At 34.7% G+C, this 27,444-nt stretch overlaps 1 long non-coding RNA gene across 4 annotated transcripts in view; it reads left to right on the top strand.

Annotated features, from left to right (window-relative positions):
* LOC134761414 (uncharacterized) overlaps positions 1-27,444 on the top strand; it is a 127,657-nt gene that overhangs the window by 96,780 nt on the left and 3,433 nt on the right. Inside the window, exons 6-7 of one of the 4 annotated variants that reach the window (XR_010140004.1) lie at positions 4,420-4,562; positions 16,793-26,995. This is a non-coding gene — a long non-coding RNA (uncharacterized LOC134761414). Of the gene's footprint in view, positions 1-4,419; positions 26,996-27,444 lie in introns of those variants that run through there. The other 3 variants (XR_010140005.1, XR_010140003.1, XR_010140002.1) reach the window with 3 other exon arrangements.

Raw genomic sequence — 27,444 nt, 5'->3', positions numbered from 1 at the left:
AATTAATATTAAAATATATATTTTGTGTATATTAGAAAATTATAAAAGTAAATATATGATCCTCATAACTTGTAAAATAGTAATCATTGTCTTTCTTTTTCTACTTCACAAACTGAGTATTTTTAGCAAATGTTGCTGAAATAAAACCACTAGATGACAACACATTAACTTGAACATATTTAATGACCTCTAAGAGATGCAAAAGGCAACCATAGACTGCTAAAGATGAAGGCACAAATCCAGTTGTTTTTACTGATGAGGAAATTGAGGTCCAAACATTTTATATAACTCATCCAAGTGTCAGATTAAGATTAGAACCTAGATCTTTTGGTTGTTCTGTTCTTTGCCTTAAGCCCAGGAGACTTCTCATATGCAAAGTGCATTTTCAAATTCTGGCTTTACATAAAGAACTTTAACAAGGACCCACAGCATCATTGCACATCTTAGATTTGTGTACTGTCTGTAGTTTATTATGACAGAGACTTACAACACTTGTGGAAAGGTTTCAAAACACAAGACTACAACAGGCCTTCTTAAGCCATAGTGAAGTGTTTGGTCTTATCTTAAAGGCAGTGAGTAGTCTTTTCTGCATTTTAGAATGCACATTTTAATGCTTCTGTATGAAGAAATATTGTGAAGGGATAAGGCTGGAGGTGGGGATTCAGATGAAAGAAAATAAATGCTTAATGGGATAAAAGAACAAGTCATATTTGAGAATAATTAAATGCACAGAAGTGACATGACTTGTTAATTGATTGGGTGGGAGAACTAAAAGAAAAAGGATAAAGTATAACTCCATATTTATGGATTAAAAAACTAGGTGGATAGTAGTTGTCATTGACTGAAATTGGAAATGAACTAGTATATGTAAGTGTGAGCAGAAGACAATTCCATTCTAGATATGTCAAAGTGTAGTGGCTGCAGGTTATCTACGTAGGCATTAGGTTTGGGATAAAAATGTGGAATTTTCAGTCATTTGCATATACCTCTGAAGCCTTTAAACCAATAAATGATTTTAGAAAACTCCTGAAAAACCTGAAATGGTAAACAATAGGTAATGTATGTGTATATGCACCTCTCTAGAAGAAAGTTGGTAATTTTCATTAGATTATAAAAAGATTCTCTTCTGCATATGGCTAGCCAGTTATCCAAGCACCAGTCACCTGTACAAACAAACCCCATAACACAAGATAACCTATATAACAAACCTGCCCATATACCCCTGAACTTAAAATAAAACTTAAAAAAAAATAGCTAGTAGTAGCAATGAGAAAAGGAAAATGTCCATAGTCATGGAAGATATTAAAATAATTATAAGAAAAAAAAAAGATTCTCTAGCCCACTAGTGCTTTCTGAAGTCTTGCTGAAGAATGAAATCATTATAATCTAGGGAAAGTTAACACATGAAAAAGGAGTGACTATATTACATTTCTTGGACTAAGTTTTTTTCTTCATATTGAATGGTATATTCTAAAGCCACTGAATTGCTGAGTAATAACAGTTTTCCTCAGCAGAAACATTAATATGCTTTTGATTCTATCCAGATTTAGATATTTTTAAAATCTGTGGTCCACAAAATGCCAGAGACAATGTTATAAAATGTTCTCTACTTTATATAGTTCAGAACGCTTCTCAACGAAGACACTGGAAAAAAGTAACTCCCTCATGACATAAATGTAATGTTTTTAGAGTATGTTTTAAAAATATTATAATTGAACTTTTCCAAAAGTAGCTCACTGATATGTCAATGTAGTACTTGTATGAGTGTGAGTACAACGGAGAGATGTGTTGTGGAAGAAAAGCCCCAAATTATGTACATAGGAATCCCATATTTATTTAGACTTCTATCAATTACTTTTATCAGGGAAATGCATCGTCATCCTATTTCCCATGATAATAAATTAGAAAAAATAGAAAGAGAACATTTAAATTTAAGTATATACTGTTGCTCACCTGCAACATTGAAGTGAATTCCAATTCTCCACTCCCCCAAGGTAGTGGAAAACATACTCCAGTTTTCAGTTTCACAAACTAATTTTTGAAATGTTCTTTATATAAGATGTCTTTGATGCTTTTTCAAATGACACATAGACTAAAATATTTCAATTCAATATTGATATTTTAAACCTTGAAAATAGTCTGCATAGCTCCTATAGTTCCCATCACAGGAAGGTATTTTCTGGATTATGTGTGTATTTAGTAAGTGAAAAAGAAGTGTGATGTTAAAAAATTGTACATTAAATAAAATATGTCAATCCAACTATCATAAATTTATTGATAAAGAAAGATATCTCTGACATACTGGAAATGAAATAATTTTAAGAATAAGAATGATGGCTGGAAGGATAGCATTTTACTTCACTCTATTACTTAGTCTTTGTTAACCTGTTAATAAAATACCAATGCAGGCACAAATAAATGATGAAAATAACTAATATTAAGGTTTACACTCAAACAATTGTCAGAATTAAGGAAGAATTTCCCTTGACTACAAGAGATAAAGAACTATAATAACTGGCTGTTGTTAGCATATTGTTTGCTGTTTGAGAGTAAACTGCTTTTTCTGATAATAAAGGAGTATCTCCTTCCTTCCCAATTATCTATACTCTCACTTAAAGAGTAACCATCCAAAAAATTGAGGTACTGACCCTGTACAATGGGAGCTTATTCTAGTACTGCCTTCACTATTTTTCTTTCTGTATATATAAAGTAGAAATAAAATGTACATTGAGATTATCCTGTGTTCTAGACAGTGTGTTCATCACTAGCAATGGCGAACACAACATAGGTTCTGGTTTCATAGACATTATAGCTTAAAGCTTGATACAGACAAGTAAACAAGTAATTATAATGTTATTCTGAATGTTATGGTATCAGTAAGTTGGTAAGTGTTGTGGGAGTATTCATTCAGGAGGCATATAACCCACTCTTTGGGACTTCTCAGAGAAACGACTGTCTAAATCTCAACTTTATCTTATGTAATTGGGTAACCATTGAATGGTTTTAGGCAGAGCAGAAATATAATCAAACGTGTTCTTACAAAAGATCAGTAGTGTGTTACCAATTCATGCAATACCAGTACCTCTGTCTACAGTCATATTAAGAGTTCAATTCTCAATATTGCAACCTGACTAGCAACAGAAAAAGATAAGGCAGCAATTCCTAGATTCCAGGTATGTGAGGTCAATGCCAGGAAGAATTTTTGTTCTAACTATTAAGAAAATAGCATTGCTACCCAGAATTTCAGTTAGGATTATATTTAATCTCATATCTAGGATAACCATATGTTCTGGTTTGTCTAGGACAGCTGGTTGCTGTCAGTTGTCCTTTAGACCCCAAATCTGTGGTCATGTTTATAAAACTCTGAAATAATTATGGAGTAAAGTAAATACATGCTCCATTCTGAGTCAATTCAGAAATCAGAAATGAAATTAGACATTTTAACATGAGACAATTTACTACAAAACTGTTTTAACCATGGTATCGCAAAGATAATAATTGCAGGTGACAGCTGAAATCCTTAGGACTGGATAATCAAAGGGAACAGACTGAAATGATTGAAATTTAGTAACTTGGAGAAGGCTCGCTGTGAAGATGAATACCAGATTTCTGAGGAGTGGGTGCTGAGCAGTAGGTGCTAGTGTTTCTGAGGACCTGTGATGGAACTGATTCTGCAAATGTTGGGAAAAATGCAAATTCGGTTCAATTGCTGAAGCTATTAGAGCAAAATTTTTCCCAGATATTAAAGAGCTGGGCCTGGGTGAAGCTGACAGGAGCAGAAAGTAGGCAGAAAGCTCAAGGGAAATTCTCTAGCCCTGCAGTCATCCTCTAGCTCCACCTATTGGCAGAGCCTAACTGGCAATGCAGATGGGCAAGTGAGAAATGTGGTTTGCACACGGAGCCCCAAAACTGCATGCTCATTTACTGCTCATTTATTGGCACACTGGAAAATGCTTATAAAGAAAAATGAAGACTATTTTTAAGTTGATTTTTAAATTTTGGCCTATGTAGGTAAAGATATCAGAATATCAGAAAAATTAACCTTGTTTTTCTTCAAAGTCTGTCTTAACATACATTATTTTAACATATCTTAACATACATTATAAAAGGAATATACAGTATATTAAATATTAGATTGGATATTACTACACAAGTAAATACCTTTTATATGATACCTGAAGGCATTTGCTTTCACTAATATACTTAGTCTGTTTCTTCATATGTGAAATAAGTTGGCTTAAGTGTAATAGATAGATCCACATAAACATTCTGTTTTTTGCAAAATTAAAGTTTGCTGTGCTGTTTTTACTGCACACAGACACACATAGATATGCATTTAGGTATACCGTTAGTAAAGATGATTGAATTTTCACCTTATTTGCAAGCATGGCCATGTTTCTTACTTTGCATGTTCTTCAGGTCTCATTGGATCACAAAGTTCCAAGTGACTTCAAAGGGTTTTCTGTACTTGGAGCAGCTTTATGGGACGTGGAAGATGAGAAATGAACCGACACCAGAGGTGCAATGAAAGGTAAAACTCATAGCATCACTACAGCTCTTAGGTAAGTGGCAGGCTAAATTACTGCATCTGGATATATGAATCTCATGGGTTCATGATGGAAAAGATGACAAGGATTTTAGGCCAAAAATAAATCTGAGTTTGTTCACTGGATGCAGGAAAAGTTTACGTAACCAAATAATGTGGGTAACATTTCATTATTAGCATGGAAACATGTCCACTTTCATGTTTAGAGAAGGAAATAATAAATAAATGAATGATCAAACATAAAAGCAAAATACAACATTCACAGTAGGCATCCAATGTAACATGCTATTTAGATAAAAACAGTCCCTTCAAAGTCCAGTATGTTTTTAAAAGCCTGATATTTACAGTGGTATGATTTCTAGGGAAATTGAGAAATTAAATATATATGCAGCAACATACAGAAGAAACTCTGTATATCCATTTGTACCAGCCTCTCTTCTCTCTGAAAGACTGGCCTTTGGAAAGTGAAGGAAGATTGGATTCAGACACTATGTCCTCTTACACAAATTGTTGCAATAACTTGTCATAAACAGGAAAATATAAAATTAAATGCAATATTTATATACATATATATGTTAAAAAGAGCACAATATTATAAAATGAAGTGGTTTATATTTTAGGTAGATTGTATGTGTACTTGATAAAATATTACAAAATTTGCATTTTTGATAACTTAATTCTTTGAATAATTGTGATTTGATATTAATCAATCTGAAATTTTTTCTCCAGGATTTAAGATGTTTATTCTCTCAATTTAAGTATCAAGTTAAGTATTTGCACTTGTGGACTTTCTCTTTATTTCTTTTTATTTTCATGAAGATTCCCACCTTACAAATATCACTTTCAGGGTTCTTAGGGATCATATTATTATTATTTTACAAGTTATTGAAAATGGCATGAGGTTAGATATCATTAGATTCTTTTGGAAAGTTATTATTAACAAGAAGATGTTTCCCTTTTAGTTGAATGACAGGATATCTGTTTAACATGAATACTTAAAAGCAGCTTGAATTTCATTCTTCATGCTCATCATTTACAGTTTTCTATAGCAATATTATTTTTTCTGGAATGTGCCTTAGAATGCAGACAATAAAGGCTGAATGAGAGAAATGTTAGGCTAGGCTTAACAAAACACATTGCAATTATTGTTTCTTCAATTATGTCTAAAATGATTGCTTATAAAACAAAATTACATGATAATATTATCTTAAAACCAGCTATATTCAATAATTGTCTTCTCACTATCTTTCTAATGTGTTAGCACTCATTATATACAGTTTGTATTAATATATCTTATATTCTACCTCTATCCCTGTTATCAGGCTTCACTTTAACTAGATATTTAGGATATTATCTTTACCTGGGAATGAAATTATGTGATTGGAGGAAGAGATTCCCTATAATGGGCAATAGGTTTCCTCCTCTAAAATGTTAGGTCTTTTTTTATTTTCTTCTTCTTTATTCTGGGATGTGGATGTGACCTCTTGGTACTGATTGAAATTTACAGTGTTGTATACCACTGTCAACTTTCCCAATGTCTGACAGCTTAACAGGGCCCCAATTGCAGCCACTGCTGCCCACCTTGTTCTTCAGCTTCACTTCTTGAAACAACCTTCTCCACGGTTTCATGAGAGCATCTGCTTTTCACTGCATGGTATTTGACTCCAAGATTCACACCTGCAGTTCTGATATCTTTTATTTATGCTCTATTATTTCTGCTTGAATAACCTACTTTTACTAGAAATTTAGTCTATGAAACTTTGAAGATACAGGGCTAAAATCCACCTATGTGGCCCAAGTACCACATGTCTTGATAAGAGAAAGATTGTTTTAGATTCAAAACACTAAGATTGTTTTCAGTTTAGTCTTTATGAATTTGTTTTTCATATTAAAAATTAACAAATCAAATGAATAAATAAATGAGGAAAGGATAAAAAAAGAAAAAAGAAGAAAACACAAGGACGGAAGGGAGGGAGGGAGGGAGGAAGGAAGTACTAACTGAAGAGCCCACTGTGAGGACAAAGCATCAGCAGTGTCATTGCCAGCAACCTTGGCAGCAGCAGGAGTCAGGGATGTTCCAATAGGCATCCATTTTTCAGGCATTGTTACCAGTCTTGGCACAGTCGTTGACAACATTAGAGGTGTCATCAATACTTTCAAAACCTCTTTGTAGGAACAGCCCCTTCAGCAGACACTGATGGAAATTTTAATGATTCCCTTCAGAGGACTTGGTAATTTAAAAAGTTCAAAGTAACTAAAGAAAACGATAGATGTCATATGAATTATTCCTAAAAGTAGATTTTGGATCACATATAAAACATCCTCTAGGAACTTGCCAAACTGAAGGAAATTGATGAGCATGGCTGGAGATTCTGTAAAATGTGTAGGAATGGTGTAAAAATAATGCTATATTGTAACATTTACTGTGGCTCCTTATTTACTTCTTATCCAGTGCACTTTACGATATGCAAGCCACATGAAATTCTGACACTTAAATAGTCTGTTGTTCTTTATTTTCTTGCTGTGATGGTAAATGGATACTCAGCAGGATTTGGGATTTAATTTCTCCGGGAAGATGCGAACAAGTGTTTCAAGTTGTTAAATTATTCATCCAAATTCCTCACAGTAGGTAATCTTTGCTTCATGCTGTAATGTTTAATATTAGCTATTTCTTCATAGTCTTAGTGTAAAATTGCTTTCATTAATACAGATATTCCTTCATAATTTCCCCAAATCTATATGGCACTGTCATCCTTTTAGTATTCCAGATTACAAATTTTAAAGTCATTTTATTTATTTTTATTTATTTATTTATTTATTGAGACAAAGTCTCGCCCTGTAGCCCAGGCTGGAGTGCAGTGGTGAAATCTCGGCTCACTGCAACCTCCGCCTGCTGGGTTCAACCGATTTTCTGCCTCAGTTTCCCGAGTAGCTGGGATTACAGGCCCCCGCCACCATGCCCAGCTAATTTTTGTATTCTTAGTAGAGATGGGATTTCACTACGTTGGCCAGGCTGGTCTTGAATTCCTGACCTTGTAATCTGCCTGCCTCGGCCTCCCAAAGTGCTGGTATTACAGGCGTGAGCCACCGTGCCCAGCCTTAAAGTCAGTTTTGACTACATATTATTGTCACTCTACATCTCACATGCATGAAAGTCAGTAATTAAAACATCTCCAATCACTAACATACAATTTTCCATCTAACTCTCACAAGTAGAACATGAATTGAGATGATTAATTATTTCCATTTCTGGATCATAATAATAGCTTCTTAAGAGTCTCTCTAACTCAATTTTTCCCCTTTTTAATTATCTGTCCATATTACTGCTAGATTGATCTTCTCAAAACTAATTTTGTCTTGACATGTAATAGGAGAAAAATAATTTCTCTGTTCAAAAGCTTATAATATCTTTATGTTGCCTATCATATTAAATTTAAATTCATGTCTGATTTGTGTAATTTTTTAAATAATCTGGTTCCAGATTATTTTTCTCAATTTAGTCCATTATTTAATCAGGAAGTCTTTCAGTGATTTAGTAAGTATAAACTATTAATTTGGTAAGTTCTAACTTTCCAACGAGAATGTGAACTTATTGATGGCAAGGATAATGTCTAATTTTTTCACAGAACTTATAGTAATTTCAAAAATGTAGTTTTTAAAATGATCACAGATTTATAAATGAACTTTGAAAAAATAAAGTCATTTCAAATGTTGCTGAAATATTTATTTCAAATAAACTAAAGTAATGTGAAATAAAAAAGATGAAAGCAAAATATTTGCATGGTTCAAGAATTGTTATTATGTCATTCATGTTTTAGTGTTCTTTGTTCATAGATGAAAAATTAGGTCACCGTGTTTCCTAAAAGACAAAATGCTTTTCTATCATAAGTTGTTTACAGGCTTGATTTCAAACCTCTGTCCATTGTCTTTATATGAAAACTGCTTTGTATATTTCAGAATAGTTGTGGAAATTTCAATGCACAGCTTACATCTTCTTTGATAATTGCCTACTGCATTGTCATGCGTGTCTGGAGTTGGTTCCTACTGGTGAGTTTGTGGTTTCGCTATTTCAAGAATGAAGCCACAGACCTTCGCGGTGAGAGTTACAGCTCTTAAAGATGGCATGGACCCAAAAAGTGAGCAGTAGCAAGGTTTATTGTGAAGAGCAAAAGTACAAAGTTTCCACAGTGTGGAAGGGGACCTGAGTGGGTTTCCACTGCTGGCTGGGGTGGCCAGAGTTTATTCCCTTATTGTCCCCTCCCATGTTCTGCTTCTGTCCTATCAGAGTGCCCATTTTTCAATCTTCCCCGCGATCGGCTACTTTTAGAATCCTGCTGGTTGGTGCGTTTTACAGAGTGCTGATTGGTGCATTTTACAATCCTCTTGTAAGACAGGAAATTTCCCCAAGTCCCTACTCGACCCAGGAAGTCCAGCTGGCCTCACCTCTCAATTGCATATGTCAAGCTCCCTTAAAAGGGGAATCCATTAGAAGTTAATTGAACTTAAATAGTGTTAGTATTGTTTTGTTTATTTATAATACATCTTCTTCAATCTACTTTTCAAAATATATTTTTTATAATGAAAAAACCAACTTCTGCTCACCTAAAAATAACATTATGTTTCATTTCTCACTGTCACAGCTTTTGAGGTATGTGCTCAGATTTTTAGTTTGTGTTTTGTATTGTGTAGGGAAATGCATTTGTTCAGTCAAAAGACATTAAAAACTTTAAACTTAATCCTATTAATCACACCGTGCGAAGGTCTGTGGCTTCATTCATGAAGTCAGCTAGACCACAAACCCACCGGCAGTAACCACATCTGGACACATCTTGGGGGCTCATCTGGGATATCGCTATGCAGTGAGTGCCATCAGACCCCTTTCACTTGCTATTCTGTCCTGTTTTTCCTAGTAAGTCCTATTAAGACTTAATCACCTCTATATAGGCCTTATATGTTATTAAATCCATTGCTTTTAATCTAATGAGACTATTTGTTTCTTTTCTCCATTGTGCTCTCAAGTAAATGCTATTTTGTTGACATTTTATACTTAACATGTTGGAGATCAGGTTTATTACTTTTACCCAGCAAATTTTTCATTTCTCCAACACCTGGAAGTTCTCAGTCATACTGAAGCAGCCTTGTTGTCTGGGATAAATACCAGGGTTCTTGGTCTCATAGCCAAGGAAATCAAGGTCATGGACACACACACACACGTAGAGTGAGATTGGAGCAGGAGCTTAATAGGCAAAAGGAAAGAACAGCTCTCTGTCACAGGGAGGGGTCCTGAGTGGGTTGCCAAGTTGTAGTAAAAAGTCAGGGATTTTATAAATGGGCTAGTGAGGAGGGGTGTCTTATCTTCCTAAGGCCTGAAGATTTAGTTGGAATCAGGTGTGCTATCTGCATAGAGCAGAGTTTTCTATCAGCTCTCACCTAGTTCCTTGATTATATAGGTAGACTCTTAGTTTTGGTGCTCTGTTTTGCTTATTTGGGAGGGAGAGTTTCTGTGTCTGTTCCAGACATCTTCTCATCTTCTTGCACAGCTGCAGGGATCCTCTCCCACCCCCCTGCTTTTAGCTTCCGTATCTTAGTGTGCTTAAAGGGAAAGGAATGTGGTTTTAAAGGCCCATTGTTTTTACTAGGGCCCATTTTATGAATGTGAAGTTTGGTGATTACCAAGGAGACTCCCTCACCTCTTTCTGTGCCCAAGTTGTTTATCTTTGTTTTTACAGCCTTTCAGATTGTTCTTTGTAAGAAGAGAAATGATTTCTTTGAACTTCACGAGGTTAGAAAGGGAGCCATTTCCGAGCTGCTTTTTGTTAGAAGGAAAGTATTCTGCCGGGGACTCTCTTTACTCTGTCTACCCAAATAATTTATTTTTATCTCCTATAACAAACACCCCCCTCAGGAATGAAATTCCTAACTGCTGTTAGGGGGAATTGGGCGACGACTTACTCTGGCTACTTCCTGCTGGAGAGGGGCGTGGTATGGGAATAGCAGCTAGGGCTCCTCCTGGATCAATTTAAGGGTACCCAGTAGAAGGTCAGTTTCATTTTCAGCTCCTTTTGCCACACCATTTAAAGCTTGATGGTTTCTAGGTGAGAAGAAGTAAACTTTACAAGGAGGTTTAGAATATAGGGTTAAAATATGAGTATTAAGACTGCCATTATTAGTGGGGGCATTATAGGCCATAACCATGACAACAGAGTTTGTTTGATACCTCTAAGCCATTTAGATGGGTTGTGCTGTTTTAAGTGAGGGTATGGGGCTAGGCTTTTTTAAACTTTCTTGAATTTACTTTCCCAAAAAAAGAAAACCTTGGGGTTATAGGCTACCTAGCAAGATTTATAGGATAATTGCCCAGCTAGAACATTGTTCGAGATTTTTACATTACCTATTGGTTTCTGTTTTATTTGAGCCACAGCTGGAGATGTGGTTGGATTACAAGAATTAGCATGGTTAGTTTAAAATGTAGACAAGAATTTAAAAATGACTAATGAGACTTGAATCCAATGACAGATGTATGATAAATTTTGAAACATAATTTCTGTCTCTCTAGTCCTCATTTTGTTAAAAAAACAACTTATGATAGGACTTAGCTGTTTGCAAAGTAAACTTTAGTTGTATACTTGGCCTGATTATTTGCATAAAGTGAAGCAAGAATAATCACCTCTATATAGGCCTTTTTGATTGACTTTGATGGAACTCTCTGTTCCACAAGGAATTTCAGATAGGACTTTTTAAAACCAAGCCCAGCCATGGGTTTGTATCTACAAATAACTGTGAGTTGGGTAAACATTTTTCTTCTTGAGATTTTAGAAGCATGGAGTTCTATGTCTGTTAGAAAGTGACATTTTTTTGCTTACCACAGGTCAGTAATCTTGTACAGAGACTGTGTAGACAGGTAGGAGGCCAGTTTTCTTAAGGGGGTTTTATTGGCTTTGCAAATCAAACTTGATTCCTTAAAGGGAAACACACCCTTCCACTCAAAGCCTCCGTAGAACAGTTTCTCCAGTTGTATCTTTTTGCAAAAGAAAATGGATCCTTGTTGTACTGATGCAAACAACTATATTGTTGTAATTCAAGAATACTTACAACTAGTTTCCAAATTCTAGAGGAACTAGGCACAGAGAAACAAACATGTTTTAAATCTTGTTCACAGGAGTATAACTTGTTTAGTTGTTAAAAGCCTTTAAGAAAGTTTCCTTGACTTTGAAAAACAAAATAAGAATCAGCAGTGTTCCAAGCATAAATTAAGAATATTGCTTTAATTTTCTATTAGTTCATTCCATTCTGTTAACTCTTGTTCTGCTTGATATTCCTAAACATTTTAGCTTTTTATGAGTCCTGTACCTTTTTCTGTTATCAGAAACCTGCATTGAAGAGCACCTGTTAAAGTTCCACAGCTTGATTATAAACCATCTTTTGAAGACAATTAAAACAAGACAAATGTCTATAAATGACAAAATGTTCAGGGTGGTTACAGTCAAGAACATGATTGACAAATTTGGTTATTTCCATGGCTTACAATAACCCAACATAATAACCTTAATTGTGATTAATAGCACATATTCAGACACTAGAACCTTAGACAGCCCAGACCATTTTGGAACATATGTTGATATTATTCCCTAGAATATAACCTGAAGAGTATTAAGCATCATTTTGGCAATTCCATGTTCCTAAACATGTTAAATAATCCTGTTTACCTCTTTTCCAGATGCTCCAGGGGCGCTCTGCAGCACCCAAAAGCTAGGGGTCAGGAAAGACAACCCTGAGACTAAAGTTTGATTTTGGGAAGCCTGTTAAATATATTCAGAATTTTAAACACTTGATGTTATGAAATAGAATTTTAGATTACCATAAGTTATTTGTTTTGCCAAAATGATGAGACAAAAATCTGAAAAAGCAAAAACCATTCATCAGCATTTTTAATTACATGGAAATCCCATTCAAGAGAGAAAGTTAAATTTTACCCATGCATTAGTTTGCTATTAAAATTAACTCTAATTTTTTAATGAAACCTTGTAGACAATCCTACATAATCTTAACCAGTTTGACCATGAAGTGAGATTTTCACAAACCTTTTATAACCCTCTACAAATTTTGCTAAAGAGTGGATTGGCATCTTAAGAAAACCTTGTTCTGCTTTTATTATAGTGTTTACAGAAAAAAATATAATACCCTTTTGTATTTAGTTAATATGTTCACACACAGAGTTTCCTTTGAAAGATTAATTTTTACAATCTTTTCACAATTTGCTTAAACTTTCTACTTTAAAAAGACAATCCTTTATTTCTAGATAAAATGTACATTTCCATGCTTTCTTATAATCTTTAAATAAAAACACATTTTACTGTTTTTTATACACCTTGCAGGTAGATTTCTTTTCAGTAATTTCAGTTACATGTCATAATGGTAACTCTTAGAAATTTTCAACTTTAATGTGAAATCTGGTAGGTTGTTTTAATTATGTGCTAGATGTAGATAAAGTTTGACTCCTTTTAGGATAGTTACGGGCATGGTAACTTCCCTATGTTCCCAGGCCTTACCAATTGTGAGGCAGGTGAGTTGACAGTTTTTAAAGGCCAAAGAAGAGTTTACAACCTTAAAACATTTAGCAAACCTAGTATCTGGCCTGCATAATTTAGACCACATTTTTACACCTTGAAGACATTTGTATTTTACCAATAATTTCTAGGACTTTTTATTTGTAAAGATTAAAGTCATGTGAACTGAAAAGTAACACAGCTTTTACTTTTTCCTTAAAAATATTTTATTTAAGTGCTTACTGTTCTTAGGCCAATTAATTAGAGCCCTTTTTAATAGATATTACACACATAACACATGTATAACCACACAGACAAACAGAAGAAGATCCAGTAGTTACGAGATTTTTCATTGGCTAGTTGCCTAATTGGATTATTACGCCTCCTAGTGAGACACTCTAAGAACAGGGCTAGGACTACAAATTCCAGGGCCTCATAAAAAGCATAGCCAGAATACAAAGACAGATTTTGAGAGGTACTTACCTCTAATTCCAGGGGTTCCATGAGTAAAACAGATTGTTCCCAAAATGGGATTTGTGGCCCCTTTTCTGTTTTCCCAAGGAGTCCTAGGCCACCAGAAGTCATATTAGGGTCTTTCATGCGTGCATGAAGAGTGGCAAGACACAGTGAAAAAAGTAATTCAGTCGACTGAGATAAAATCCTTTTCCTGGAAAACAAGATCTATGAAGAGAAAAACATAAAGGCCTTTTAAATATACCCATAACTTGGATATCTACTTTCACTTAAGCTGAGCACCCTTTAAGACAATCATTTTTCATTAATTAAATCTTTACAGAGAATGCAAACAGTGATTCTTATTATTTCTTTTACCAGTTTGTGCCACTGCCTGTTCACAGTTATGTTCAGGTTCTCCAGTTTTCTCTTGGAGAAAGTGGCTGGGCTCAGGCAAGGGCAGGTTTTCGAGTGGACTGCAAATCCCTTTAGCAGAAAAGTTTGATATTTGAGGAGGCGATTTTACGGTAGCCAGAACCTTTCCTTAAAGGACAGCAGTCCTGCTATACTGTGTGGGGTGCACACAGTTGTTATTCCCCATGGTTAACTCAGTGGCCTCTAGTACCAGGAAAACCACCACTGTAACTGCTTGGAGGCAGGCTGACCATCCTTTAGACACCAGTTATGTTCCTTGCTCAAGCAACCTACTGGCTGATGAGTTGGACCTCAAGCCTTAGCTTAAACTTCCAGGGCTATTTCCTTCCTTTCTGATACATAGAGACTGAAAGTTTTCCCTATGGGATGACAGGGCTGGTGTTTTAAGTAAGGTATACTTTAGCTAGTTAAAGGCTTTTTGAGCCTTAGGTTCCCCAAAAAGGGGGTGGGGGTGAGTTTTAACTGTTTGAGTTTCTCTTATGAGGTGGTACAAAGGGTAAGCCATTTTCCTGTACCCAGGTACTCACAGTCTGCAATATCTTGTAATATCCCCAGAATCTTCTTAGTCCTCTTTTAGCTTCCATATCTTAGTGTGCCTATAGGGAAAGAAATGTGCTTATTAAGTCCCAGTGTTTTTACTGGGGCCCATTTTATGAGTATGTAGTTTGGTGATTAACCAGGAGACTCCCCCACCTCCTTCTGTGCCCCAGTTGTTTATCTGTGTTTTTACAGCCTGATCTTTCAGGTTGCTCTTTGTTAGAACAGAAGTGATTTCTTTGAACTGCATGAGGTTAGAAAGAAAGCTACTTCAGAGCTGCTTTTTGTTCGAAGGAAAGTTTTCTGCCAGGGACTCCCTTTGCCCTGTCTACCCAAATAATTTCTTTCTATCTCCTATAACAATATATTCCCCTCGTTCTACTCCAGATAATTTGATAGATAATTGTCTTCTTTAAAGGTCATAAAATTGAGTGAGAAATATACCTAAAATTTATAGTAAGTAGACGTGAGAAAATTCCAGCTGTTCCTATTGAATATTAGTTGATACCTGGTCATTAAATGGACATAATAATATGTTCCCTTCTGTAGAAGTCTGGAAACCTGAGATCTCCACCTCTTATCAAGAGGTGACTAAAAGTTAATAGTTCAATCTCTTTTGTTCTCCATTCCCTCATTTGTATAATTCAGTTATTGAAGTATCTCTTGGAAGTCCTTTTAACACTGACACTGGGCATATTTCAGTGGTTGGTGGGGATTCTGTGAGTGCATCTCTGTATCTGAACAATCATGGATAATCAGTATTTGAAATTCTTCTAACAATACTACCTACAAATGCAAGTTTGCCTCAGGTAATTACTTGCCACCTTGCATATATATTTTATATTGATAAATCAAAAGTATTATGACTTTTAATCATAGTACACTGAAATATACATTTATTATATAAATATGGATTATTATAATTAGAATTTCTCCTTAAATTCATTTAATTTTTCTTGATCCAGTTTTTTTTTACTAGTGTGAAATAGGAGATTCATTTTATCCTCTGAAAATAGAAATCATTTAGAAATCGGGAAAGAAACTATGTTCCCTTGGCAAAATCCCCTGGGCTAAGATGCCAGACTCATTTTTCTTCATTGTTCAGTGTTAATTTGGTTCAGCTTTGTTTGCTGCCAGTGCAGTGTCATTTGAAATCCAGAAAACAAGAAAAGAACTTCCATCCTAGTAAATCAATATATTTGGCTCATGGGGAGTTCTTGACTGCCGAATGTTTGATCATCTATTTATTTACTTCTATTTATGATATAATCATTGGAAAAGTGACATTTTTAATATAAAGTATATTGAACATATCTCTGTGCAATCTCCTATATAATGTTCAATGTCATACCTCCCTGATCAAGTCAGTTGGCTCAGAAATTTACAGTTATCATTTTTTAATCTCATGAGGAATTTTAAAAATATGAAAAATATATCAACAAATCTATGCTTAAAAGAAGAAATGATTCTATTTTCATAACTTCCTATTCAAATCAATGTGTCTAAATACATAATTATTCTGGCCTGGAGTCTACAATAGATTTTTATGGAGTACATTCAAAAGGAGATACTATTAGCAAAATTATATTCTGCACATAACTATTTGGCACATGAAAAGAAAAAAATATTATAGTGGTGTTACCCCTAATGATCTGTTTGGTTTAACTGTCATATAAGAATAGTCATCTATTCTTGACTTTTATTTCAGTTGCATGAAATTTGCTTTAGAATTGGGTATGTCTAACAAAGGCTTTTGGAAGAATAAATATTTCTGAAGAAACAGTATATTTAAATACATTTTTAAAGAAGCAAGTTTACAAGAATAAAAAATGATAGCAGCTTTAAAACTTACTGCCCTGCTGTCATTATCCTAATTGCCACTAAACTACTTTATCTCTCACTTGCCACAGAGCTGCTGAGGCTTAGGGTCTGGTAGCAAGGCCTCAGATTTAAGTGGAGTCTCAAAGAGAGGGCTGGTGTATTAATTTTCCCCACTGGGCTTCATGTCACTTTGGAACAAGTGGAGGGAAGTTTATGATGAAGATCTAAAGAAATCAGATGGACTCCAAAGAGAACCCAGCCTGTGGATATCCTGGGTCCCATCCCTCATATTGGGAGAGACTGCATCTTTTTTTTTGAGTGTTTCATGGAGGACTAGCTGGTCCTCTGCACCAGAGGAGGTGCGGGACAAAACACTGGCGTGTATGTTGAGCTCTATGTACCCTAAAAATTAGAGTAACATGAAACTGAAAACTTGACTGTTGTCTCTTCTTAGGCAAGGAATACATTGTTTTGTACCTCTCTCCACATCACTGCCATGTCACTCCAGTATTAGGAATGAGCTTTAATGAGAAAACAAGAGAAGGCAACCCATCAGACAGAAAAAGCAAAAGAAGGAGAACAGACACAAATAAGACTGCTGTTAGGAGAAGAATATTTTCAATAGAAGTAACAGTTTCAATTTAACTTCAAAAATTGTATTTTAAACAAAAGCAATAAACATTTTACATCTGTGGCTTGATGATCACATTTGAGAAGTTCACAACCAATATTTCTTCAGTTACCATTCTTCCCTATTGTTTCTCTTCTCTCTATTGGAAATTCACTTAGATGAATGACAGACCATTAGCTCTTTTGTTCTTTTCTTTATTTTCCTGGATATTTCTCTACTGTCTTCTAGCTTGCTTGTCTTCTGTTTGTTATGCTACTTTTAATTTACTCACTAAATGTTTAATTTCAGTTAGCTGTGTTTCTCAGACTTAGCACTTCCAAGATTTTCTATTTTTAGGGATTCCAGTTTTCTGGTATGAATCTTCAGTTTTTCCATTTTCTCTGGAATATATTAATCACGTAATTTTAAAATTTGTTTCTAGAATTCTTATACCTCCATCATCTCTGCCTTTGTTTCTTTTGTCTGATTTTTTTTCTTTTTAATTTCTATCATTTCTATTCTACCTTCTGGTATTCCTGGAAATATATTTTACATTTTGAAGAAAGATAAACTTTTCCTGGTCTAAATAGGGATAGGATATTTCAGTCTTTGTGAAGGTTAGCCAATTTCCTATTGGCTTTTCGTTAGGCAGTCCTACGGTATGCCTCTTTTCCTAACACACTTGCTAAGAAACTCCTTTCTGCAAAATGTTGGGTTGAAACAGGAGTCAGCACACTTTTCCTTTGAATAGCCAAATGATTAATATTTTAGGCTTTGTAGGTCAGACAACACATACATAAATGGCTGCGTCTTTGTTCCAATAAAACTTTATTTACAAAAACAGATGTTGGGATGAATTTAATTTGGGTATCCCAAATTGCTGATACCTAATTTAGATCCTGAATATGTGTTCCCTCAATTTCTTAGCCTTTGCCCTATGACTATATGAAATTGCTAATGCCTCAAGGATAAAAACAGCACAGAAAGGCAAGCTCATCTTTCTGCAGTTCGCTTTTCCACAGGATCTTTCTCTTCTAGTATTAACATAATTTGTAGGCTTGCATTGAAATTATTTGGCCCCGTAACCCCATGAGACCACCATAAATTCTGAACCACAGTTTCTGCTTGCTTGCTAAGTTTTCTATTGTTATTAATCAACAAATATTTGGAAGGAAAAGTGGCAGAGAATGTCTGACTCATGTCAATACTTTTCTCTCCATGATCTTGGCCCTATAAAATTCAGGCTTTCTTAATTGCACTCTATCACATTTAATGAGCAGTCTTTGGCATTTCTTACAGTGGTTTTATTTCTTCTTGAAAGGATAAGTTAGTCTAATACAAGTAATCTGTCATAAATGGAAGCAGAAGTACCCAAAGGGAAAATTAAAATGCAATTTGTAGCATCTTGAGTAAGTCAACAAAATATAGAAGTGAAAAACTATAATAACAATGAAATATATAAAAGCAAGCACTGCATAAGAAAATAGATCAAGTATATCTAGTGTTATGCTATATTTTGAAAACTGCTTAATCTTAATGCAAAAGAAAATATGAATAATAGAATGACACGCTGTGCTTTTGATAGGAAGATTAATACAATAAAATTGTCAGTTCTTTCTGAATTATATTATAAATTTAATGTAATTTCCATTGGAATCACATGTGTTATTTCTTTGGTTAGGTAAAAAGATCTCAAATTCCATTTGAAAAATAAATGCCTGAGAATACCCAGGTCACTTATAACAAAGTAGAATAGTTACAGAATAATAGACTTATAGTAAGACAATGCAAAACCACCAGGATCTTAAATTGTCATTGCTATAAGAATAAAATAATCCAAGAGTGAAACAAATGGATTCTAGTGCATGCATAGTTAAAAATTTTATATTTGACAGTGGTGTATTTTAATTTTGTGGAAACATGACTTATTTAACAAATATGTTGACCAAAATAGCATTCCAAGTGGGAGAAAATACAGATGATTAAGCCATGCTACTTATACAAACACATTTTACATAAATGTAAATTAAAGGTAAAAACTAAGCATGTTAAGATAAGATGTAAGAGATTAAACAAACATACTATTAGTTGGAAAAAGCTTATAACCATGTCAAGAAACCTAGAAACTATGAAAAACATAAAGGTAGACATATTTAACTATATAAAGTTTTGTTTTGTATAGATGGCTTCATGCTATGTTGCCTTGGCTGCTCTCAAACTCCTGGGCTCAAGCAATCCTCCAGACTTAGCCTCCCAAAGTGCTAGGTTTACAGGTGTGAGCCACCACAGTGTGGCCTAAAGTTTTAAACATATGCTGATTCACAAAATGCAGTATAAACAAAGTTAATATACCTATTATTGATTAGAATTAATATTCGCAACTAAGTTAATATTATAAGACTGCAAGGCCATACACTCTGAAAACTTAAAGCAAAAAATAGTTTATTGTTGTTACATTTCAATGAATAATATGTTCAATATGTTTTTCTCTCATTAGCAACAACTAATGTTGACAGAACAAAAAAAGACATTACAATATATTGCTAGTGGAGATATACATTTTACAGTACTTGGAAATCTCTTAGGTGAAATGCATTAAAATGTAAATGTATATTTAACGTGTCTTCTGTGAATATATCCTATGGAAATACAAGCCTCAATCATATAGCTACAAGGATGTTAAGATGTTAATACAACTGGATTGTGGAAAACATAAAATAAGGTAAATATTAATCTATAAGAAAATGATTAAATAAAATATGGAATATTTAACTATGGAAAATATGAAGATATTAAAGAGAATCCTCACACAGAAGTTTTCTCTTTTTTATCTGTTAAGTAAAAACCGTAAGATACTGAGAAGAGAGTATATATAATATGATCACATTTTTAAAAGGCAAATAAATATATTAAAAATATACTTACATCTCTAAATATACTATTTTATATAATTTTCTTAGTGTGGAAAAACAATGGGGGTGAATATATATTAGTTTTTTTGCATGCAGTTGGGACAAGGAGACGTGGCCCAGAAAGGGGAAATGCTTAATTTACTTAGCCCTTACAGACAAAGCTCAGCAATAAAGTGCAGGTTTTAAGAGATTTTAGAAAGTAAAATTCTAAATAGCTTGAAAAAAGATAGGTAAAAAATCTTCACACACTCGTAGGTACAAGTTTATCTGGACACACAAAAGAAGATCTTCAGTGGTAGCAGAATTAGTCCCTTAACCACACTGCTTTTAAACACTTCTTTACAGCCTTGCTTTTCGAAGTGTGACTTTTGTACTAGCAGCATTGACATCACCTGGGAACGTGTTAGAGAGTCATATATCTGGCACATCCCAGAATTATTGTTCAAAATCTCCATTTTTACCAAGCTCCCCAAATAATTGGTATGTACATTAACGTCTGAGGAGCAGTGCCTTAGTGGATGACAGATGGACTAAAGTGAGAAGAATGTATTTTTCCTATTTAAGTATCTATAAGCATGCATAGAAATGTGTGACAAGTTCTTATTTTTAAAAATTTTTATAATAGACAAAGTTCATTTTAATGAAGACAATACAATGAGTAAAGCAAAAATAACTCTGACAGATTTTGGTGGGAAACTCACAAATAATTCATTGTTAGATTATTTATCATTGAAGCTATTGGAGTCTTAGTTATCTCAACTACAGATTGGAATCTTAATGAAGTAAACCTGTTTCATTAGACTGTCCTCATAACAAAAAGTGTATGCAAAATAATTGAAATATTGAAAAGCATTATATAAATATAAATGAATTGTTTTCATTGGGGTTCTTAATAAATGCACAGAAATCTTTTCCTTTTTCTTTCAGTGTTTTTTCAAATTGAAATTTCAAAGAAGGTCATGGAAAAATTTTAGTCAATCAGGAAAACTAAAGGCATAAAATATTATGTACCTACTTATTGACACATATTTAACAGATTCTTAAAATTTTGCCTTCAATTCTGTTTTTCTGTTTGCCCTCAAATCTAGTTTTTATGATTTGCACTAACCTAAATCTCTGTTTTATAAACATTCTGTAATTTTTATAATCTAAAAAATGCATGAATACTAAATGAAATATAACATTATAAACTGAGTTATTTTAACAGAAATAATATATCTAAAAGATAAAATAATGTGATCTATGATCACAAGAATTTGTAAACTGCAGTTAGCAATTTAAATCTTTCTACCAGTTTTCATCAACAGATTCCACCTTCAAATCTAGAGAAAAATTTAGAAGGTTGCTGAAGACTCAGGTATTTTATTTTTTTAATGAAAAAGAAGAGCATATTCTTCTTTTGGGGAAGAGAAAGGAAGTACATACAGTGTGTTATAGGAAATATGCAAAAACACTCAAAAATATAATATTTTCGTTAAAACAAACTACTTCCAATATCGTATTATTAAAAACATCTACTCACTAAAATACAAGCCCCATGAAAACAAGTTTTCTCAGTTTTGTTTACTGCTAGAACCCTAATCTTAGAACATTGCCTAACATAAAGCATAGAAATTTATGCTTTGGCAATTAAATATTTTCCAAATATTGAATTTTTCAAATAATTTTAGCACAATGATTTTTCAACTCATATTTCAGAAAGTAGAGATTTACCTCTCCTTGTGTAAATTCTCATATTTTAAAGCTACATGTAATTAAATCATATTAAAATTGAGACAGTGCAATATTTCCAAGCTATATCTTACAGGAACTAATATCCAGAATGTGCAAGGAACTTAACGAAGTAAGAAAACAAACAAAAAATGAATAATCCCATTAAAAAGTGGACTAAGGACATAAATAGACACTTTTCAAAAGAAGACATAAAAATGGACAACAAGCATATGAAAAAATGCTCATCGCTAATCATCAGATAAATGCAAATTAAAACCATAATGAGATATCATCTTATGTCAGTCAGAATGGCTATTATTAAAAGGACAAAAATAAAGATGTTGGTTAACATGTGGAGAAAAGAGAATGCTTATACTGTGTGGGAATGTAAATTTGTGCAACCTTTGTGGAAAATAGTGTGGAGATTTCTCAAAGAACTAAAAGGAGAATTATCATTTGACACAGCAAATACTCAAATGAAAAGAAGTAATTATATCAAAAGATATCTGAACTCGTATGTTTATCATAGCAATATTCACAATAGCAAAGGTATGGAATCAATCTAAGTGTCCATCAATGGCAGATTGGATAAAGAAACTGTCATAAATATATATGTGTGTATATATATACGTATATATATACAGGATCACACACACACACACACACACACACACACACACACACACACACACACACACACAGAGGATACTATTCAGCCATAAAAAGAAGGAAATCATGTCTTTTGCAGCAACATGAATGGAACTGGAGGCCATTATCTTAAGTGAAACAACTCAGAAACAGAAAGACAATACCATATTATCTCATTTATAAGTGGGAGATAAATAATGCGAACAGAGGCCTGGCATGGTGGCTCACTCCTGTAATCCCAGCACTTTGGGAGGCCAAGGCGGGTGGATCACGAGGTCAAGAGATTAAGACCATTCTGGCCAACATGGTGAAACTAGGTCTGTACTAAAAATACAAAAAATTAGCCAGACGTCATGGCGGGGGCCTGTAGTCCCAGCTATTTGGGAGGCTGAAGCAGGAGAATCACTCGAACCCAGGAGGCGGAGGTGGCAGTGAGCCGAGATTGCGCCACTGCACTCCAGCCTGGCGACAGAGTAAGACTCCATCTCTAAATAAGTAAATAAACAAATAAATAAAGTGAACATAGATTGTGGAATGAGAGGCAGCGGATGCTGGGAAAGGGGGAAGGGTTGAGGAATGGGTAGGGGGGTGGATGACGGAGAATTTCTTAAAGAGTACAAAGTAAGTTATTCGGGTGATATAGACACTAAAAGCCCTGACTTCCCCACTATGCAATATATTCATATAATGTAGCAAAATTACACTTATACCCCTTAAATGAATACAAATAAAAATCAAAAATAAATTTAAAAATTTGAGAGTGCAGTTCTTAAAGAATATGCACAAATAATTTCTGTAAGTTAAGAATATTTTGTGAAGGCCAGGCATGGTGGCTCACACCTGTAATTCCAGCACTTTGGGAGGCTGAAATGGGCAGATCACGAGGTCAGGAGTTTGAGACCAGCCTAGCCAATATGATGAAACCTTGTCTCTATTAAAAATACAAAAATTAGCTTCGGGTGGTGGTGTGTGTCTGTAATCCCAGCTACACAGGAGGCTGAGGCAGGAGAATCACTTGAACCTGGGAGGCGGAGGTTACAGTGAGCCGAGAATGTGCCACTGCACTCCAGCCTGGGCGACAGAGCGAGACTCCATCTCAAAAAAAAAAAAAAAAAAAAATTGTGAAGCAAATAATTCAATTTCCTTTTGCATTTTTACTGAACATTTGGATTTTATTTTAGTCTCTAAAATTTATCTGTTCATTTCTTTTTTTTTTTCTCTCTGAAGACCAGTGTTTCTTCCATGGTTAACTGAGCAGAAATTTTAAAACTTTATCAGAAAGCAACTACTAAATGAAAGCTTTTCAGGGAAACTGGGCTGTGTTTCTTCTTTGGGGTTCAGCCAGGATTAGTTAACACTAAGGAGATGAGACAATATTTCTGTTGTTCACACACCCCTTTTGTCATGAGCAGTAAAACTTCACATTGGCTACAATAGCAATTGGCCTGACATTTTCAGCCCCGATATTCTCAGCTGTGTGGTACAGCCCCCTGCAAAATGATGGTAAAGCAGTTATTGTTGTTTCTTGCCAGGATTAGAATTGTGAAGTGTAACCAGGAAGTATTTTTCCCCATTTATATGCATATTGATAATTAGGCTCAAGGAAATGAAGTGCATAGAATGGGAATTGAGATTTTGTTTTTTAATGTGAACTTGTTTGATATCAGCTTCCACTGTTCTCTGACAGATGGATTCTTTTTGGCAGATGATTATGCAAACTGTTCCTTTCGTAACTGTCTATATGAAATGTATTCTATAAACACATTGAAGCATCATGCTCCTCTGAGTCCTCAGTCCTTGGGAATGTATTAGCACCACGATGATTTGGATGACAGGATTCAAAAGCATCTGAGAGTGGAAACTGGGGGAATACTAGTGTGATTGCTTTGGTTCTCTCAAGGGCCCTGGGAGATAATAATGTGTGGTTCCCTTGAAATTTGATATAGGACATTTTTATGTCAACGAAAAAGAAAAAAAAAACCTCATAGATAACAGGAAATTTCAAACAAGCAAACTCTAAATAAGTTTTAATAAGTGTTTTAACAGATACTGGAAAACTGAAGCATTTGGAAAATAGTACTTAGGAAATTTTAAATTCGTGAGAAGCATGTAAGGAATAATTCTCTTTCAAGATCTAATTGTCAAGGTCAATTTTCCTCATGATTTAACAGTTTTATAATGATTGCTCTAATATGTTGATAACAAAGAGACTTTGCCTTTTATATTTCTCCAATCAAGGGTATAACAGCTGACTCAGTTGTACTTTTACAATGCAAATTTTAATGGGAATTTTCTTGAGGAACTAACCCCCCCTGGCAAAAATAAATAAATAAATAAAATCTGTATTTCAGGAGAGAAAACTAGATTGCTTCAACTGAGCCACAGGTAATGTTAGTTAAGCACATTTAGCCATTCTCTTGGGGAGTATAAGAGTGCTACATTATACACTTATTAGGAAAATATAATGCTACCTTACACATCTGTCTAGTCAGCCACTTACCTAAAATTCTGAAAGTTAGTCTTCCTGAGGGGATTCCTGGAGCCTTAAGACTTCCTTCTTATTCATTGATATTGTTGGGAACTTTGTAGAATACAAAGGGGAAGGAGATGACAATTAAAGAATTTCTGAAATCCATTCAATAAGGTTTTGGTAAAGGCACATAGGGTACTAGCAGAACTAAAAAGAAAGGAGTATGTCTTCTAGATCCCACAGGCATGACATTTTCTCTCTAAAAGTTAGATTTTAAAAAAAAAACTATGATCTTTTATTTTCCAGTAACTAAATCCACACATTGCAAAAGGATAACACACAGTTATAGATGCTTCTGGACAAATGTGGTGGCAGCAAGAGTGCTCTGAATTAGGTAAAAAGAAGTGGAGTAAAGCATTTGTGTTTTTGAGAATGTGTGTCCCTGTATGTGTATGTGCACGTGTGTGTATAAAACTATCATCTAACTCAAAATATGTGAGATCAGAGAGGCAGGCCCGGCATGGTCACTCATGCCTGTTATCCTAGCATTTTGGGAGGCCGAAGCAAGAGGATCATTTGAGCTCAGGAGTTCAAGACTAGCCTGGGCAACATAGTGAGACCTTATCTCTACATAAAAACAAAACAAAACAAACAAAAAACAATTAGCCAGGCATGGTGGCACACATCTGTAGTTTGTAGGTACTTGGTAGGCTGAGTTGGGAGAGTCTCTTGAGCCTGGGTTGCCAAGGTTGCAGTGAGCCATGATGGTGCCACTGCAGTCCATGAAAAATGCTCTAACTGCAGCCACAGATTGGATTTTTTTTGGTTGTGTGATTGAACAGCAGATTTTGATGTTGATTTTTCTAATTTATTGTAACACATTTATCCAGGTCAAATCAAATTACATTGGTTTGTGATCAACCAGGCAACATTACAACTATCTGGATATTTGGGTTGTAGGTGTAAGATATCATTGTCATTGGTCAGTTATGAAGATTTGAGTCATTTATAATCTAGTTTCTTAATTTGATGACTCAATATTTGAGAAATAATGAGAAGGGATTTGGGAATACAGAAGATAGACCGATAAGCTTCTAGTATTCTCTGTCTCTCTTACCACATAATCAGATCCTCTTTTATAGTAAAGTTAGTAGAACAGAATTAGTAATTTATTTATTCAATAAATGTGCAATAAGTGCATGTATATTGAGGTACTACTTTAAGTGAAAGTGATATAGCAAATAAGTCAAACAAATTCCTTTGATTTATGGAACTTGTGTTCTAATTATGGCAGGAGTGGATATTTACAGATAAACATTTAACAAAACAAACACAAAAAAGATAATGTGATTGGCTTGAGAGTATAAAGATACCTAAGACTGAGTATTCGTTCTTACGATATTTCATTTAAGTGAATACTAAGTAGTGAACGAAACTAGCTCTGAAAAGATTTGTGTGACGATAATTCCACATAGAGCAGAAACATTCTACTGTGAAAATATTCTGGGATTTGAATTATCTATTTCTGGTTAATAATGCCAAAACATATTGGCTTGAAATAGAAATTTTATATTGCTCCTGACTTTGTGGATGAAGAATGCAGGATGGACTCTATGGTGTGCAAGTCTTTGCTGTATGTGCTATCAGCTGTGGTGACTCAACCATGGCTGGAGCAGCTACTCACATACCAGATGAACTGGTGCTGGTTGAGAGCTTGGATCTTAGCTGCAGCTGTTGGCTTGGGGCCTCAATTCTTCCTCATGTGGGCTTACTTCAGCTCCCTCACAGCATGGTGGCTGGCACCTAAGAGTGAGTATTTCAAGAAAGAGGAATTGAAAGTTTTCAGTCTCATAATCTGTCACTTATACTATACTCAACTAGCCATAGAGTCCACAGATTCAAGGAAAGTGGCTATGGACTCCAACTCTCAGTGAGAGAAATGTAAGGAATGTATGATCATTTTTCACCTGTCACAGTAAACCTCTGGCCAAAAACTCTTTACAGGATTCCCACATGAAAAATACACTCACCCCATTTCAAGACCCAAAATTTCAGTTCAATATATAATTAGTTTCAAGATTAGGATTCATAATGTAAATCAGGTTTAGGTGTTGAGGAGGCTCCTCACATGGAAAACAAAGTCGATGTTGGCTGCTCAGCCAGGCTAGTCCTCTCCATGAGGCAGCTTTGGCTTTCTAACAGCATGATGGCTGACTTCCAAGAGTGAGTGTTCCAATAAACATGAAGTGGAAGCTGCCAGTCTCTAAAGGTCTGGAGGCAGAAACAGATGCACACACACACACACACATGCACACACACACACACACAAAAGAAAGAAACCCTCCAATGCATTTTATTAGAGCAGTCACAGAGCCCACCCACTTGATGGGAGGATTATCAATGAATTTCTGATTTTCTTTAATTCTCACATCTGGTATATCCAAAGACCAGAAAGATGAATGCTTAGACAGTATCCCTTACTGCCCTTTGTGTACTTCTAATTTAAAATCAAATTATTTAAAGAAATCAGAAATGTAGATAATGCTCTAAATGGTATATTTGAGTACAAGATATCTATAGAAGTTATAAAATTACTTAACTATGATAAGTCCATTTGGAGTATCAGTCAAGTCAATGGGCACAGAAGTCTTACTTTTAGAGTGCAACGAGAGAAGAATTACAGTGGCCCAAAGTAGTCAGGAGCAGGAGGAGCAAGAGAGTGATTAAGAGCTCAGTACTGAACTGCAGCTGAA

The sequence above is a fragment of the Pongo abelii genome, chromosome 4 (assembly GCF_028885655.2).
Source record: "Pongo abelii isolate AG06213 chromosome 4, NHGRI_mPonAbe1-v2.0_pri, whole genome shotgun sequence".
NCBI lineage: Eukaryota > Metazoa > Chordata > Mammalia > Primates > Hominidae > Pongo > Pongo abelii.
Note: the sequence above shows the minus strand (reverse complement) of the source record. Positions and strands in the feature narration are given on the sequence as shown.